This window comes from Carassius gibelio, chromosome A10 (assembly GCF_023724105.1).
Source record: "Carassius gibelio isolate Cgi1373 ecotype wild population from Czech Republic chromosome A10, carGib1.2-hapl.c, whole genome shotgun sequence".
NCBI lineage: Eukaryota > Metazoa > Chordata > Actinopteri > Cypriniformes > Cyprinidae > Carassius > Carassius gibelio.
In genome coordinates, this window is record NC_068380.1 from 2,470,691 (window position 1) to 2,490,187 (window position 19,497).

Consider the following 19,497-nt stretch of genomic DNA (forward strand, 5'->3'; position numbering starts at 1 on the left):
TTTGGATTGATGAGATTTATATGTGTACCGAGTTTCATACGTCTACGAGCAAGAATGTATGATATATGGCCCTCCATATTCCAGGGGGCGCTGTAGAGCCCCTGTGCCACGCCCGTGTATCAGTCTCTGCCCGGCCCTAATGGCCGCAGGTTCCAATCTGTGTGCCAATTTTCAAGACTTTTTAAGCACGTTAAGGGCCCCAAAAGCCCCCGAGACGTTGGAAAAAAATAATAATAATAATAATAATAATAATAATAAAAAATAATCCTAAGGAAAACAATAGGCCTCTCGCCCTTTGGGCTTGAGCCCTAATAAAAAACAAAGCAGATACAAGAGGGTCCTCACACCATCGGACATCTTATGCCTGAGTTATAACATCTTTTATTCGCATGGCGAGACATCGAACTTCGTCGCGGCGCCATGAACAAGCCTTTTAACGAAAACTCAAGATCTTCACAACTGAACATCGCACAGGCCTTTAGATTAGACTGACCACAAAAAAGACATTGATGTCATAAAATTTCTAGGAGTAGTTCGTCGCAGCGTAAAATATGTCACTTCCTGTTGCCAATAGGTGGCGCTATGACTATAACTGAATATGGGCATGTCAATCTGTTCAGGTTCGGAGTCTCATCAAACATGTGAAGTTTGGGGCAGATTGGTCATTGTATGTGTGAGTTATAGCAACTTCATTTTTCATGGCGAATCATCGAAATTCGCCAGGCCGCCACGGACACGCCCTTCAACGAAAAGTCAGGATCTTCGCAATTTAACATCGCAAAGGCCTTTAGATTAGGCATACCAAATTTGGTGTTGATTTGAAGAACTCTCTAGGAGGAGTTCGTTAAAATACAACACATGGAAATGACCAAAATTACACAAAATATGCTCATAATATTAAAAATAACCGACTTCCTGTAGGGTTTAGAATTTCGCTCCAAGAGTCTTTTTTGTAGGTATTGGTGTGTTACATATGTGTGCCAATTTTCGTGCATGCACGTGAAACATAGCTGGAAGGCTGTTGATTTTCTTGGTATAGGTGGCGCTGTCGAGCCATTTTGCCACACCCTCTTCTGAATCCTATATCAGACGAAAATTTTCACCAGGTTTGACGCGTGTGCAAAGTTTCATGACTTTTTGAGCATGTTAAAGCCCTCAAAAATGCGATTCATTCGGGAGAAGAAGAAGAAGAAGAAGAAGAAGAATAATAATAATTAAAGCTGCAAGCAGCGATGAACGGGCCCTCGCACCCGGGCTCAACGCCATCGTGTGGCTTTAGTAAAAAGGTGAACGTTGAGAAATATGCATTTAAACTCATAAATATAAGTGCAATATATCAAAGTTTATTCCATATGTGTGCCAATCTTCCTTTTGCCAGCAGGTGGCGCTATCGTTATAATGGAATATTGGCCTTCAGATGTGTTCAAGCCAGGACCCTTATCACACAATGGAAGTTTGGGCAAGATCGGACATTTTATGCCTGAGTTATAACATCTTTTATTCCCATGGCGAGACATCGAACTTCGTCATGGCGACATGGACATGCCTTTTAACAAAAACTCAAGATCTTCACAACTAAACATCACACAGGTCTTTAGATTAGACTGACCACAAAAAAGACATTGATGTCATAAAATTTCTAGGAGTAGTTTGTCACAGTGTAAAATATGTCACTTCCAGTTGCCAATAGGTGGCGCTATGACTATAACTGAATATTGGCATGTAGATCTGTTCAGGTGTAGAGTCTTATCAAAAATGTGAAGTTTGGGGCGGATTGGACATTGTATGTGTGAGTTATAGCACCATCATTTTTCATGGCGAATCATCGAAATTTGTCAGGCCGCCATGGACACGAACTTTAACGAAACCTCAATTCCTTCGCAATTTCACATGGCAAAGGGCTTTAGATTACACTGACCAAGTTTGGTGTTGATCTGAATAAATCTCTAGGAGGAGTTCGTTAAAATACAACCCCTGAAAATGACAAAAACAACACCAATTATGCAGGGAAAATTAAAAATAACCGACTTCCTGTTGGGATTCGGGTTTCGTACCAAGAGACTTTTTTGTAGCTATTGGTGTGTTACATATGTTTACCGATTTTCGTACATGTATATGACATGTAGCTCGAGGCGCACTCCATTGAAAATGTATAGGTGGCGCTATCGAGCCATTTTGCCACACCCAATGGAATATTAGCCTCCAGATGTGTTCAGGTCAGTACTCTTTTCAAACATTTGAAGTTTGGGCAAGATCTGATATTTGATGACTGAGTTACAACAACTTCTACTCCCATGGCGAGACATTGAACTTTGACATGGCGCCATGGACACGCCCTTTAACGAAAACTCAAGATCTTCTCAATTTAACATCGTACAGGCCTTTAGATTAGACTGACGACAAAAAAGACATTGATGTCAAAAATTTCTAGGAGTAGTTTGTCGCAGTGTAAAATATGTCACTTCCTGTTGCCAATAGGTGGCGCTATGACTATAACTGAATATGGTCATGTCAAACCGTTCAGGACAGGAGTCTCATCAAACATATGAAGTTTGGGGCAGATTGGTCATTGTATGTCTGAGTTATAGCAACTTCCTGTTTCATGGCGAATCATCGAAATTCGCCAGGCCGCCACACACAGGCCCTTCAACGAAAACTCAAAAGCTTCGCAATTTAACATCGCAAAGGCCTTTAGATTAGGCATACCAAATTTGGTGTTGATCTGAATTAATCTCTAGGAGGAGTTCGTTAAAATACAACGCATGGAAATGACAAAAATGACACAAAATTTGCTCATAATATTAGAAATAACCGACTTCCTGTCTGATTTCGGATATTGCTCCAAGAGACTTTTTTGTAGGTATTGGAGAGTTACATGTGTATACCGATTTTCATACATGTACATGAAACGTAGCTCGAGGCGCACACCGTTGAACGTGTATAGGTGGCGCTGTTGAGCCATTTTGCCACACCCACTTCTGAAACCCATATCAGACGTAAATTTTCACCAGTTCTGAGGTGTGTGCAAAGTTTCATGACTTTTCGAGCATGTTTAGGCCCTCAAAAATGCGATTCATCTTAGAGAAGAAGAATAATAATAATAATAAATATAGCTGCAAGCAGCGATGTCGGGCTCAAGCCATCAGTGCAACGCCACCCCGGTGGCATCGGGAAAACTGTGCCCAGCGGGCATAAGCATTTACAGTAACCCTCTGACAATCAAGTTTTAAGGAATGCGGCAGTTAAAGGGTTAATCCGACCAATCTAGACTTTGAAATCACATACACAGAACAATTTATATAACTTTAGTAACACATTATTTTTATATTTAAAAAAAATGTATAAGGTGTGCATTATAGCTGACACCTATATGAAACAATTGTTTTGTGACTGCAAGTCTTTCTTCTCAAATGCTATTGAGCTTCAAATTTGCATTTGAGCCCATGTGAAAAAGTAGCAAATTTACATATGACTTACAGTTTGTTGTAATAAATATCAAACATTCAAATTAATTGTGCATTATAGCTGTCACCTAGATGAACAATTACAGTTGTTTTTGTAAGTAATTCTCTTCAAATGCTACTGACGTTAGAAAAGTGTATAACAATATCACATGTAACTTTAGAGACCGTCCCTAAATTTGAGACTCTTGAATGTCCACTGTCAAGACAGCTTTATGCCTTTTTTTTTTTTTTTTTTTTTAGTTTTCTTTTCTCTGTGTCGGATTGCTGATGTCCTATACCCAGGCATAGATGTCCATCCATCAATTACGAACATTCAGCCGCAAACATGAGGTGTGAGCGGTCGCGAGCGCGGATGGGAGAGTGGCGCATGTTTTTTTTTTTTTTTTTTTAAAGCAACTGGGATGGTGCCCCCTCTGGGAGTTGGTGCCCTACGAAGACTGCATACTCTGCATATAGGGAGTGGTGGTACTATCTGGAAGATATATTCCTCAAACCATCGTACAAGAGGAGGTGATGCTAATCCTTCAAGAATCGCTCAAAAGCTATTTAAGTGTACAGTTTCATTTTATTGCATCTTGAAATAAATATTTCTGAATTCTGAATCAAACTGGGTTGGGTTTATTTATTTATTTTATGAGACAACTGAGACTTTAATCTCCTTTGTAATATATGTGCTTTTAATTAAACCAAGAACAATTTATTTATAGATGTATTACTGCTTAATAATGACTATTATTAAGGGAAAAGGATTTATAATCATGAACTATTTACTAATGCTTAGCTAATGAGTGCAGTTATTATAAAGTGTTACCAATGCATTTACTAATGTTAACAAATTAGACATTATTTTACAGTGTTACCAAATCCTTAAATAATTTATTAGTGTTTTGTAATGATTTTAATTACCTATAAGCATTTGTGAAATAGTTTTGCTTGCATTGCAGCTTTATCTGTCAGTTGAAGAGTTTTACTGTTACATCCATGAGATTAATAAATGTCATGTCACAGAATGTCATAGGTCAGTATCAAATGAGTTTGAAATTATTATTTGCAGCACAAATAAGGATTATTAGGATGTTTTTAAATCCCTAAAACTGTCAGAAAAAGATAAGGCCTAAGAGATTTCTTAACCTGTAATGAAAGGAAAAAAACGCCACCATTAGCAACAACAAAAACAATAACAATTTAAAATACAGATTTTTTTTCCTGATTATTAAAGGGATGATTAGGTCTCTCTCTCTCTCTCTCTCTCTCTCTCTCTCTCTCTCTGCCAGACAGCCCCTCCCTACAGTCCACATACACTGTCAATCACCAAAAATTCACAGTCACCAACCCCCTCACACTCCCCCTCCCTCTCCCCCTCCCTTTCCTCACACAGACAGAGTGGCCAGAGTGAGATCATGTCAGTTGAGAAGTCTGACAGTTTTCACATTTTCTTTTATCCATACAGTGTTGTAAAGTCGTGAAACTATGCATATTTCCTCAGAATGATTTGATCTCTGTATGGACAAATGCTTTGAAGTGTTTGGAAGCTGCAATTTAAACATACAAGACAATTAATGTTTCCCTTTTTACTGTCATTTCAAAAAATCACCACGACAAAACAGTTCAAGCTAACCAAAATCTGTTCGCAATTTAAGTTCCTCAATGTTTTTTCTTCATGTAGAAAAAGTTTGGTGTGTATAGTGTACTTCCCCTGTGAGGAGCATTCATTAATTCACAAAATAATCTTCCCAAAAATCCATATTCAAATCAAAATAGTGGACTTCCTGTTGGTTGTAGCTTATGACTGTGAATTAGAAAGTTGTCCGTCTTGATAAGAACAATTTATGTACCAAGTTTGGTGTCTGTAGCTAAAACTAAATAAAATGCATTATTATTATTACTATTATTAGCTGTACACTTGATAAAAAATGTTCAATATAAACTTATGCAATTGTGTGTGTGTGTGTGTGTATATATATATATATATATATATATATATATATATATATATATATATATATAAAAATTCAAGTATACAGTTTTCTTTTATTGCATCTTGAAATAAATATTTATGAGTTCTGTGTTTGTTTATTTTATTTATTTTATTTTTTATTTTACATTTTTTTAGGAAGATTACAGCCTTTAATCTCCTCAAAATAAATGTGCATATAAACCATGAACAATTAAATTATAGCTGTATTTATAAAATGCTTACTAAAATATTAATTTTGGGAGAAGGCTATATAAAGCATGAACTGACTATTTACTAATGCTTAGCTAAGAATTGCAGCTATTATGAAGTGTTACCAATGCATTTACTAATGTTAACAATTGAGACATTATTTTAAAGTGTTACCAAATCCTTAAATAATTTAAAAGTGTTTTGTTATGATTTCATTAACCTATAAGCATTTGTGAAATAGTTCTGCTTGCATTACAGCTTAGTCTTCATCTGTGAGCTGAACAGTTTTACTGTTACATCCTTGAGATTATGTAAATTCAAATAAATGTCATGTCACAGGGTGTCAGAGGTCAGTATCAAATGAGTTTGAAATTATTATTTGCAGCACAAATAAGGTTTTTTAGGATTTTTTTTAATCCCTGAAACTGTCAGAAAAGGATAAGGCCTAAGATATTTCTTAAGCTGTAATGAAAACAGCACAATTAGCAACAACAACAAAAAAATAACAATTTAAAAAACAGTTTTTTTTTTCTGGTGATTAAAGAGATGTTTAAGTCTCTCTCTCTCTCTCTCTCTCTCTCTCTCTCTCTCTCTCTGTCTGTCTGCCACTCAGCTCACACCCCTCCCCCACTCACACTCACACACACACACAGTCAGCACTCATACATTCCTCAAACAGAGTGACAGAGTGAGATCAGATGTCTGACAGTTTTTTAATTTTCTTTTAATCATACAGCGCTGTAAAGTCATGAAACTATGCATATTTCCTCAGAATCACTGGTTTTCTAAATGAAAAATGTTTTTTAAAGGTTTGGAAGCTGCAATTTAAAAATAGAAGACGATTAATGTTTCACTTTTTACTGTCATTTCAAAAAATCACCACGACAAAACCGTTCAAGCTAACCAAAATCTGTTCGCAATTTAAGTTCCTCTATGTTTTTTCTTCATGTAGACAAAGTTTTGTGTGTATAGTGTACTTCCCCTGTGAGGAGTATTCATTGATTTTAAAACTGTAAAATCTCAAAAATACACATTCAAATCAAAATAGCCGATTTCCTGTTGATCGTAGCTTATGACTGTGAATTAGAAAGTTGTCCGTCTTGATAAGAACAATTTATGTACCAAGTTTGGTGTCTGTAGCTAAAACTAACCCCCCCACTTTTGACAAAAGGTGGCGCTATAGAGTGCCTCTTCCACGCCCTTTTCAAAGCTTTTGCCATGGTTTAGCTATCTTTAATACTGATATCTGTTTCGAGTTTCATGTAAATCTGAGCTTGTTGTCTGCCTAAAAATCATCAGAACAGAACATTCAAGTTTGACACGTTGCCATGGCAACACTATATTAGATATCAATATCCCCACAACAGATTTTCTTCGGCCGTGTTTTGTCATTATTCTGATGAAGTTTGAAGCAAATCGAGTAAAAATAAGATGCTGAATTCAAAGAGTTTTGAAAATGATTCACTTCCTGCTGCCAGTTGGTGGCGCTATAACGTTGACTCTTAATAGTCACATATATACGATCGGTATCATACAACGAACAAACAAATTAAGTTTGATCAAATTCAGGAAATGTATGTGGATGTTATTAGACATTTCCTGTTTCTCATTTCTCGCCATAATTTCAACGCCTCGCCACGGGCAAACCGTTCGAGATATCAAAAATCTCTTCGCAATTTAGCATCCCCAATGTCTTGAGATCGTGTTCACCGAGTTTTGTGGTGAACGGGTGGAGTTCCTCAGAGGAGTATATCAAATTCCAGAGCATGTGTTTTTCATAAAACCCTAAATAGCCAACTTCCTGTTGGGCGGAGCTTATGACATGCAGTGTGAAAGTTGTTTGGTTTGATGAGTTATATATATGTACCAAGTTTCATATGTATACGTGCAAGTATGCATGAAATATGGCCCTCAGTACTACAGGGGGCGCTGTAGAGCCCCTGTGCCACGCCCGTGTATCAGACTCTGCCCGGCCCTAATGGCCGCAGGTTCCAAGGTGTGTGCCAATTTTCAAGAGTTTTTGAGTATGTTAAGGACCCCAAAAGCCCCCGAAACCTTGGAAAAAAATTAGAAGAATAAAAAAAAAAAAAAAAAAAAATAATCCTAAGGAAAACAATAGGGCTCTCGCCCTCCAGGCTTGAGCCCTAATAATAATAATAAACGGAGCAATTCCAAGAGGGTCCTCACACCATCGGTGCTCGGGCCCTAAATATAGCTGCAAGCAGCGATGGCGGGCTCAAGCCACCAATGCCATCACCACCCCGGTGGCATCAGGTAAACTGTGCCCAGCGGGCACATGCATTCACAATATCCCTCTGGCAGTGAGGTTTTAAAGGATAGAGGGGAGCGTAGAGGGGAGCGTGCATTTGCAGTGGCTGGGCCACGACTCTGGAATACCCTGCCTTTAGAGATCAGACTGGCCCCTTCCTTGTCTATTTTTAAATCTTTGCTAAAAACTTTTTTATTTTCCTTAGTGTACTGACTACTGTGTTATGCTACATTTTGAAATGGGTGGTTTTAAATTTTTTGTCTGGTCTATTTTTATGTATGTGTAATATTCTTGCTCTTATGTTAAAGCACTTTGGTCAGCCAGGAGGCTGTTGTAAATGCGCTATACAAATAAATTGAACTTGAACTTGAACTTGAAATTGATATGGCAGTTAAAGGGTTAATCCGAATCATCTAGACTTTAAAATCACATTCACAGAACAATATATATATATATATATATATAACTTTAGTAACACTTTACAATAAGATTTCATTTATAAACATTATGTTAACATGAACAATATTTATATAGCATTCATTCATGTCAGTTAATATTCCAAACTTAAACATTAAAACATTGTTTTATTGTGATTTTTTTCCAAGCACATTTTACCAATTCCAAACCATATCAATCTTAATAACTACCATTTTTTTTTATTTAATCATTTATGAGTGCTATACAATAGTCCAGGAAAGCTGGAAGAGAAAAACAGGTCAAGAAGAACTGACAAAAGAATTGCAAAAGAATTAGGAATTAATGTGAAGATTAATTTTTAGTCAATTCTGCAAGACAGACTTTCAGGAAAGGAGGTGGAATAAAAATGAGCTCTTAAATCTTAATCCCGGATTCTGGAAGATATATTCCTCAAACCATCAAACAAGAGGAGGTGGTGCTGTTCCTTCACGAGTCAGTCTAATCTGTTCATTAAGCCTATATATAAAGTCTTAATATATAGTATTTCACAATACTTCATGGTATTCTAATTAAATATTTTTTTGGAATCTTAGATCTCTCAGAACCTGACACATTGTAATTCTGAGACTCCAGGAAAGTGGCAGTTCTGTAAAATGTTGGCGCTGGAGACTAAATGCTCACTGATAGTTTCACACCTAATTCACTTAACACACACACAAACACACACACACAGTGACAGAGGGACAGAGTGACATCAGATGTATGTTTTTTAATTTTCTGCCATCCATATAATGTTGTATAGTCATGAAACTATGCATATTTCCTCAGAATGACTTGTCTTCTATGTGTACATTTTTTTGAAGTGTTTAGAAGCTGCACTTTTTTTTACTGGTTCCTTTTTTACTATTATTTCAAAAAATCACCACGACAAAACCATTCAAGCTATCCAAAATTCATTCACACCTGTTCTGTAAGATTAATTCTTTAAACAGTGGTAAAAGAGGATGTGGTGCTGAACCTTCAAGAGTCACTTAAAACGTATCTGTCCATAAAGCCTATTAAGAATTATTCTTAATATACAGTTCAAAATACTTCAGCTTGTTATTCTAATTAAGTGAGGGTCATTTTATCAGTAAAATTCCTAAAATACATATTATTTTATTTGAAAGATTTCTATAAATTATTTAAATCATACTCGTTTCTCCAATAATTATTTAAAAGTAATCCTATAGCTCCCTCTGGTGGCCATTATTGGTACTAAGAATTGCAAGCTTGATTTATAAGTTATGATAGTTTTAATTTTATGCTGGCTCTTGAAAATGATAAAGCTATGAAACTTACTGTGCTTCCTTCAAATGAGGACTTCTACTTATATAAAAAATTATGAAGAGTTAGAATGAAAAATTTTAAAGATATAGTAAAATAACTATTGTATTTTTTATGTTACTTTAATAAATCTCTATGGCAACACCATTTAAGCTATCCTAAACCCATTCACAATTTAATATCTCAGTATATTGGCATCATGTTGAAAAAGGAGTATGGAGTAGTATGAGGAGGAGTATGAATTCATTTACAGGCTGATTTTATCATAAATCCACAATAAAATTTCTGAGTTCTGTATCAATCTGTGTTGTTGTTTGTTTATTTTTATCTTTTATTTTTCATAGGAAGATAACTGACCCTTTACTCTCCTTTTTAATAAATGTGCTTATAAACCAAGGACAAGCTATTTATAGCTGTATTTATAAACTGCTTACTACTGACTATTAATATTGGGACAAGGCTTTATAAAGCATGAACTGACTATTTACTAATGAGTGCAGTTATTATAAAGTGTTATCAATGCATTTGCTAATGTTAACAAATTAGACATTATTTTACAGTGTTATCAAATCTTTAAATGACTCATAAGCATTTGTGAAAGTTCTGCTTGCATTACAGCTTAGTATTGATCTGTGAGCTGAACAGATTTAATGTTACATCTATGAGATTATGTAAATTCAAATAAATATAATGTCACAGGATGTCATAGGTCAGTATCAAATGAGTTTGAAATTATTATTTGCAGCACAAATAAGTTTTTTTTTGGATTTTTAAAAATCCCTAAAACTGTCAGAAAAAGGTTAAGGCCTAAGCTATTTCTATGTGAGTGGCTAAATTTATTTTTGTTTTTATAATTGTAATACACAAACTATGAAATTATACAAAATTTATAAAAAGGTAAATAAATAAATACGCACACATTAAAAAAGCAGCCAAGTCGAATGAGTTTCCTTTTTTATATAGATTAAAATTGAAGACAGAAGCAAGTGGTAAATGTGGTCACTTTAATATTCAAATCCAGTAGATCCAATTTATGTTCACGTGGCTGTTTTCGTTTATATTCGCCAAGCTATTATGTATTTTGAAATAATCTTGTCCGTTATGTGTTCGTTCGTACGACGAAAGACAGAAACCTGCAGCTCAAGAGATATGTTATTCTGCCAGTCGCGCTTTCAAATAGTCTTGCACACTTAAACGGGTCACAAACACCTGGATTTAGCTCTTGTAGTGTTACAATGGGTTTATTGTGTGCATTTGTGGTAATATTTTATTTAAAAAAGCTCTTAAACAAGAATAAATTCGTTTGTTTTGAGCTGGACACTGTACGCGCTGATCGGAGGCGGTGATTTCAGATAGGCAGCCACAAATATTTCATTTTCACACAAACAGTTCAAAAACATCTGAATTTAGCTCTTGGTGTGTTCTAATTGGTTGATTGTGTGATATCGCTGTAATAATTTATTTTTAAAAGCTTTAAAACAGGAATAAATTCGTTTTCTCTGAGCTCTTTACTCCAGACGCTCGTGATCACAGCGGTGATTCATCTCTCCTATTTCTCACGTATCTCTGGCCAGAAATAATTTATCCATGAGCCCTGAACCGGTAATAATCAGATATGTTGGTTTAGCTTGTCAGTGTGAATTAAATCTAAGTATTTATTTGTATTTTTAACCGATTTAAAAGTGAAAGTAAACGTTCGGGAATTGAACCTGTAGGGGCGCTATTTCTCTCAGACAATGGAAGTCTGAAGCACACATACTCAAACAGAGGGACAGAGTGAGATGAGATGTCTGACAGTTTTTTAATTTTCTGTTATCCATACAGTGTTGTAAAGTCGTTAAACTATGCATATTTCCTCAGAATGACTTTTTCATCTGTATGAAAAAATTCTTTGACGTGTTTGGAAGCTGCAATTTAAAAATACAATAATGATTCCCTTTGTAAGGTCATTTAAAAAAATCACCACGGCAAAACCATTCAAGCTATCCAAAATCCATTCACAATTTAAGTTCCTATCAGAAATACTGATGTGTGTTCAGAGTTTTGTGAAATTCTAAGTATGTTATTTGCCTCAAAATCACCTGAGAAGTATTCCAGTTTGACATGTTGCCACGCCAACAATTTTTTAGATATCAATATCCCCCTTGCAGATTTATATCGGCTGTGTTTTAACATTATTCTGATGAAGTTTGAAGCAAATCGAGTAATAATAAGATGCTGAATTCAAATCATTTTGAAAATGACACACTTCCTTCTGCCAGTTGGTGGCGCTATAACTTTGACTCCTAATAGTCACATATATGCGATCGACATCATACAACGAATAATCTGATGAAGTTTGATTAAAATCAGGAAATGTATGTGGACGGTATTAGACACTTCCTGTTTCTCATTTTTCGCCATAATTTCAACGCCTCGCCACGAGCAAACCGTTCGAGATATCAAAAATCCCCTGGCAATTTTTCATCCCCAGTGTCTTGAGATCATGTTGACCGAGTTTGGCGGCAATCGAGAAAAAAACCTATGACAAGTATTTCAAATTCCAGAGCATGCGCTTTTTACATAACTCTAAATAGCTGACTTCCTGTTGGGTGGAGCCTATGACATGCAATACGAAAGTTGTTCGGCACGATGAGATCTATATGTGTACTGAGTTTCATATGAATATGTCCAAGTATGTGTGAGCTATACATCAACATTTCTGACTGTGTTCCAGGGGGCGCCGTAGAGCCCCTGTGCCACGCCCGGGTCCCAACCTCTGCAGGCTCCTAAAGGCCACAGATTCCAAAGTGTGCGCAAATTTTCAAGAGTTTTTGAGTATGTTAAGGACCCCAAAAGCCCCCACAACTTTGACGAAAAATTTGAATACTAAACCCTTAATAGCCAACTTCCTGTTGGGCGGAGCCTATGATATGCAATACAATAGTTGTTTGGATTGATGAGATTTATATGTGTACCGAGTTTCATACGTCTACGAGCAAGAATGTATGATATATGGCCCTCCATATTCCAGGGGGCGCTGTAGAGCCCCTGTGCCACGCCCGTGTATCAGTCTCTGCCCGGCCCTAATGGCCGCAGGTTCCAATCTGTGTGCCAATTTTCAAGACTTTTTAAGCACGTTAAGGGCCCCAAAAGCCCCCGAGACGTTGGAAAAAAATAATAATAATAATAATAATAATAATAAAAAATAATCCTAAGGAAAACAATAGGCCTCTCGCCCTTTGGGCTTGAGCCCTAATAAATTAAAGCTGCAAGCAGCGATGAGCGGGCCCTCGCACCCGGGCTCACCGGCAGTAAGTGGCTTTAGTAGATATGTGAACGGTGAGAAATATGCATTTAAACTCAGAAATATAAGTGGAATATGTCAAAGTTTATTCCATATATCTGCCAATTTTCCTGTTGTAAGCAGGTGGCGCTGTCATTATAATGGAATATTGGCCTTCAGATGTGTTCAGGCCAGGACTCTTATCGAACATGTGAAGTTTAGGGAAGATTGAACATTTAATGCCTGAGTTACAACAACTTCTCTTCCGATGGCGAGACATCAAATTTTGTCATGGCGCCATGGACACACCCTTTAACAAAATCTCAAGATCTCCACAATTTAACATTGCAAAGAACTTTAGATTAGACTGACCAAAATAAAATTTGGATGTCATAAAATTTCTTGGAGTAGTTATTTGCAGTGTAAAACATTGACACTTCCTGCTGCCAGCAGGTGGCGCTATGACTATGACTGAATATGGGCATGTAGATCTGTTAAGGGCAGAAGTCTTATCTAACATGTGAAGTTTGAGGCAGATTGGACATTGTATGTCTGAGTTACAGCAGCTTCCTTTTTCATGGCGAAACATCGAAATTTGTCAGGCCGCCATGGACACGCCCTTTAACGAAACCTCAAGATCTTCGCAATTAAACATCGCAAAGGGCTTAAGATTACACTGACCAAGTTTGGTGTTTATCTGAATAAATCTCTAGGAGGAGTTCGTTAAAGTACAACCCCTGAAAATGGCAAAAACTATGCCAATTTTGCAGAGAAAATTCTAAATAACCGACTTCCTGTTGGGATTCGGATTTCGTACCAAGAGACTTTTTTGTAGGTATTGGTGTGTTACATGTGTGTACCGATTTTTGTACATGTACGTGAAACATAGCTCGAGGCGCACTCCATTGAAAGTGCATATGCACTCCGTTGAAAGTGTATAGGTGGCGCTATCGCGCCATTTTGCCACACCCAATGGAATATTTGCCTTCATGTCTGTTCAGGCCAGGACCCTTATCACACATTTAAAGTTTGGGGAAGATCGGACATTTTATGCCTGAGTTATAACATATTTTATTCCCATGGCGAGACATCGAATTTCGTCGCGGCGCCATGGACACGCCTTTTAACAAAAACTCAAGATCTGCACAACTAAACATCACACAGGTCTTTAGATTAGACTGACCACAAAAAAGACATTGATGTCATAACATTTCTAGGAGTAGTTTGTCGCAGTGTAAAATATTTAACTTCCTGTTGCCAATAGGTGGCGCTATGACTATAACTGAATATTGGCATGTAGATCTGTTCAGGTCAAGAGTCTTATCCAACATTTGAAGTTTGGGGCAGATTGGACATTGTATGTCTGAGTTACAGCAACTTCCTTTTTCATGGCGAAACATCGAAATTTGTCAGGCCGCCATGGACCCGCCCTTTAACGAAACCTCAAGTCCTTCGCAATTTATTATTGCAAAGGGCTTTAAATTACACTGACCAAGTTTGGTATTGATCTGAATAAATCTCTAGGAGGAGTTCGTTAAAGTACAACCCCTGAAAATGGCAAAAACAACAGCAATTTTGAAGGGAAAATTCAAAATAACCGACTTCCTGTTGGGATCCGGATTTCGTACCAAGAGACTTTTTTGTAGGTATTGGAGTGTTACATGTGTGTACCAATTTTTGTACATGTACGTGAAACATAGCTCGAGGCGCACTCCGTTGAAAGTGTATAGGTGGCGCTATAGAGCCATTCTGCCACACCCGGTGGAATATTGGCCTGAAGATCTGTTCAAGCCAGGACTCTTATCACACATGTGAAGTTTGGGGAAGATCGGACATCTTATTCCTGAGTTATAACATCTTTTATTCGCATGGCGAGACATCGAACTTCGTCGCGGCGCCATGAACAAGCCTTTTAACAAAAACTCAAGATCTTCACAACTGAACATCGCACAGGCCTTTAGATTAGACTGACCACAAAAAAGACATTGATGTCATAAAATTTCTAGGAGTAGTTCGTCGCAGCGTAAAATATGTCACTTCCTGTTGCCAATAGGTGGCGCAATGACTATAACTGAATATGGGCATGTCAATCGGTTCAGGTTCGGAGTCTCATCAAACATGTGAAGTTTGGGGCAGATTGTTCATTGTATGTGTGAGTTATAGCAACTTCATTTTTCATGGCGAATCATCGAAATTCGCCAGGCCGCCACGGACACGCCCTTCAACGAAAAGTCAGGATCTTCGCAATTTAACATCGCAAAGGCCTTTAGATTAGGCATACCAAATTTGGTGTTGATTTGAAGAACTCTCTAGGAGGAGTTCGTTAAAATACAACACATGGAAATGACCAAAATTACACAAAATATGCTCATAATATTAAAAATAACCGACTTCCTGTTGGGTTTAGAATTTCGCTCCAAGAGTCTTTTTTGTAGGTATTGGTGTGTTACATATGTGTGCCAATTTTCGTGCATGTACGTGAAACATAGCTGGAAGGCTGTTGATTTTCTTGGTATAGGTGGCGCTGTCGAGCCATTTTGCCACACCCTCTTCTGAATCCTATATCAGACGAAAATTTTCACCAGGTTTGACGAGTGTGCAAAGTTTCATGACTTTTTGAGCATGTTAAAGCCCTCAAAAATGCGATTCATTCGGGAGAAGAAGAAGAAGAAGAAGAAGAAGAATAATAATAAATATAGCTGCAAGCAGCGATGGCGGGCTCAAGCCACCAATGCCATCGCCACCCCGGTGGCATCAGGTAAACTGTGCCCAGCGGGCACATGCATTAGCAATATCCCTCTGGCAGTGATGTTTTAAAGGATATGGCGGTTAAAGGGTTAATCCGAATCATCTAGACTTTAAAATCACATTCACAGAACAATATATATATATATATATATTCCCCAAACATATATATATATATATATTTAGTAACACTTTACAATAAGATTTCATTTATAAACATTATGTTAACATGAACAATATTTATATAGCATTAATTTATGTCAGTTAATATTCCAAACTTAAACATTAAAACATTGTTTTATTGTGATTTTTTTCCAAGCACATTTTACCAATTCCAAACCATATCAATCTTAATAACTACCATTATTTTTTATTTAATCATTTATGAGTGCTATACAATATTCCAGGAAAGCTGGAAGAGAAAAACTCCTTATATTCATGTGCAGAATTATTAGGCTGTTTTCTTTTACAGATGAAATGCGCTAAAAAAGAGTTTTAACTCAAACTGTTTTAACTCAAAGTCGAAAATTATGAAATACCCATGAGAAATATCAAACACAAATGCAATACAGAAATGGATAAGTTAAGACTTGACCATTGTACAAAAATGCTGACTGGGTCATGAGGTCAGAAAAGAAGAAGAAAAAAAAAACAGGTCAAGAAGAACTGACAAAAATAATTGCAAAATAATTAGGAATTAATGTGAAGATTAATTTTTAGTCAATTCTGCAAGACAGACTTTCAGGAAAGGAGGTGGAATAAAAATGAGCTCCTAAATCTTAATCCCGGACTCTGGAAGATATATTCCTCAAACCATCGGACAAGAGGAGGTGGTGCTGGTCCTTCATGAGTCACTCTAATCTGTTCATAAAGCCTATATATAAAGTCTTAATATATAGTATTTCACAATACTTCATGGTATTCTAATCAAATCATTTTTTGGAATCTTAGATCTCTCAGAACCTGACACCGAGTAATTCTGAGACTCCAGGAAAGTGGCAGTTCTGTAAAATGTTGGCGCTGGAGACTAAATGCTCCCTGATAGTTTCACACCTAATTCACTTAACACACACACACACACACACATACACACACACACACACACACACACACACACACACACACACACACACACACACACACACACACACACACATTACCCACAGTGACAGAGGGACAGAGTGACATCAGATGTATGATAGTTTTTTAATTTTCTATCATCCATATAGTGTTGTATAGTCATGAAACTATGCATATTTCCTCAGAATGACTTGTCTTCTATGTGTACATTTTTTTGAAGTGTTTAGAAGCTGCACTTTAAAAAAATAAAAGACATTTACTGGTTACTTTTTTACTGTTATTTCAAAAAATCACCACGACAAAACCATTCAAGCTATTCAAAATTCATCCGCACCTGTACTGTAAGATACATTCTTTAAACAGTGGTAAAAGAGGATGTGGTGCTGATCCTTCAAGAGTCACTCAAAACTTATCTGTCCATAAAGCCTATAAAGAATTATTCTTAATATACAGTTCACAATACTTCAGCATGTTGTTCTAATTAAGTGAGGGTCATTTTATCAGTAAAATACATAAAATTCATATTATTTTTCTTTGAAAGATTTCTATAAATGATTTAAATCAAACTTGTTTCTACAATAATTATTTAAAAGTGATCCTATAGCTCCATCTGGTGGCCATTATTGGTACTAAGAATTGCCAGCTTGATTTATAAGTTATGATAGTTTTAATTTTATGCTGGCTCTTGAAAATGATAAAGCTATGAAACTTACTGTGCTTCCTTCAAATGATGACTTCTAGGTATATAAAAAATTATGAAGAGTTGGAATTAAAAATTTTAAAGATATAGTAAAATAACTATGGTATTTTTTTATGTTACTTTAATAAATCTCTATGGCCACACCATTTAAGGTATCCTAAACCCATTCGCAATTTAACATCTTCAGTATATGGCTTCATGTTAAAAAAAGTTCGGTGTGAACTACTTGTGTCTTCTTGGAGGAGAATGAATTCATTTACAGGCTGAGTTTATCATAAATCCACAATAACATTTCTGAGTTCTGTATCAATCAGTGTTGTTGTTTGTTTATTTTTATTTTTTTATTTTTCATAGGAATATAACTGACCCTTTACTCTCCTTTTTAATAAATGAGCTATTTATAGCTGTATTTATAAACTGCTTACTACTGACTATTAATATTGGGACAAGGTTTTATGAAGCATGAACTGACTATTTACTAATGAGTGCAGTTATTATAAAGTGTTATCAATGCATTTGCTAATGTTAACAAATTAGACATTATTTTACAGTGTTATCAAATCCCTTAAATGATTTGTAAGTTTTTTGTAATGATTTTATTGACCTAAAAGCATTTGTGAAAGTTCTGCTTACATTACAGCTTAGTCTTGATCTTTGAGCTGAACAGATTTACTGTTACATCCATGAGATTATGTAAATTCAAATAAATATCATGTCACAGGATGTCAGAGGTCAGTATCAAATTAGTTTGAAATTATTATTTGCAGCACAAATAAGGTTTTTTAGGATTTTTAAAAATCCCTAAAACTGTCAGAAAAGGATAAGGCCTAAGATTTCTATGTGAGTGGCTAAATTTGTTTGTTTTTATAACTTTAATGCATTAACTATGAAACTATACAAAATGTATAAAAAAGTACAAGTTATTCTTTTCCAATGTTTTTTATTTATTTACATTTTTTTTTTTTTTTGGGATTTACATTTTAAAAAATTAGCCTATGGCAATCATTCTAAACAGCTTGAATAAAACCTGTTAATATTTATTATAGACCACTATAACTGTGTATAATCTAACAAACGAGTTTATTATGAAAATAAAGTGTGTACACCAGATAAATTGGACGATAAAGAAATTGCTAACAATAGTATAATAGAGCATGTTTTAGGTTTTTAGGCGTTTAGATGCAGAAATGGACAAATCAAATGTAAAATCAAATGTAATTGATTTAATTAAATATAGATTAAGTCTTGTTAGAGCAAAATAATAAATAAATACGTACACACATTAAAAAAGCAGCCAAGATTAATGAGTTTAATTTTTTATATAGATTAAAATTGAAGACAGAAGCAGCTGGTATATGCGGTCACTTAATATTAAAATCCAGTAGATCCACTTCAGATTTATTTCTCAACAGTTTATGTTCACGTGGCTGTTTTCGTTTATATTAGCCAAGCTATTATGTATTTTGAAATAATCTTGTCCGTGATGTCTTCGTTCTTACGACGAAAGGCAGAATCCTGCAGCTCGAGAGAGAAATGTTATTCTGCCAGTCGCGCTTTCAAATAGTCTTGCGCACTTAAACGGGTCACAAACACCTGCATTTAGCTCGTGTAGTGTTATAATGGATGTATTGTGTGCATTTATGGCAATAATTTATTTTGAAAAGCTCTTAAACAAGAATAAATTCGTTTGTTTTGAACTTGTGACACTGTGCGCGCTGATCGGAGGCAGTGATTTCATATAGGCAGCCGCGAATATTTCATTTTCACACAAACAGTTCAAAAACATCTTAATTTAGCTCTTGGTGTGCTCTAATTGGTGAATTGTGTGATATCGCTGCAATACTTTATTTTTAATAGCTATAAAACAAGAATAAACTCGTTTTTTTCTGAGCTCATCATTCCACACGCTCCTGCTCAGAGCGTGATTCATCTCTCGTGTTTCTCACGTATCACTGACCACACATCAATTATTAATGAGCCCTGACCTTATAATAATCATATATGTTGGTTTAGCTTGTCAGTGTGAATTAAATCCAAGTATTTATTTGTATTTTAACCGATTTA

General features: G+C 35.9%; 1 long non-coding RNA gene across 1 annotated transcript in view; it reads left to right on the forward strand.

The window, feature by feature from the left end:
* The first annotated feature begins 356 nt into the window (after positions 1 to 356).
* Positions 357 to 19,497, forward strand: part of LOC128020815 (uncharacterized) — a 30,225-nt gene continuing 11,084 nt past the window's right edge. Inside the window, exons 1-2 of the long non-coding RNA XR_008185400.1 lie at positions 357 to 620; positions 15,008 to 15,666. This is a non-coding gene — a long non-coding RNA (uncharacterized LOC128020815). The remainder of the gene's footprint in view (positions 621 to 15,007; positions 15,667 to 19,497) is intronic.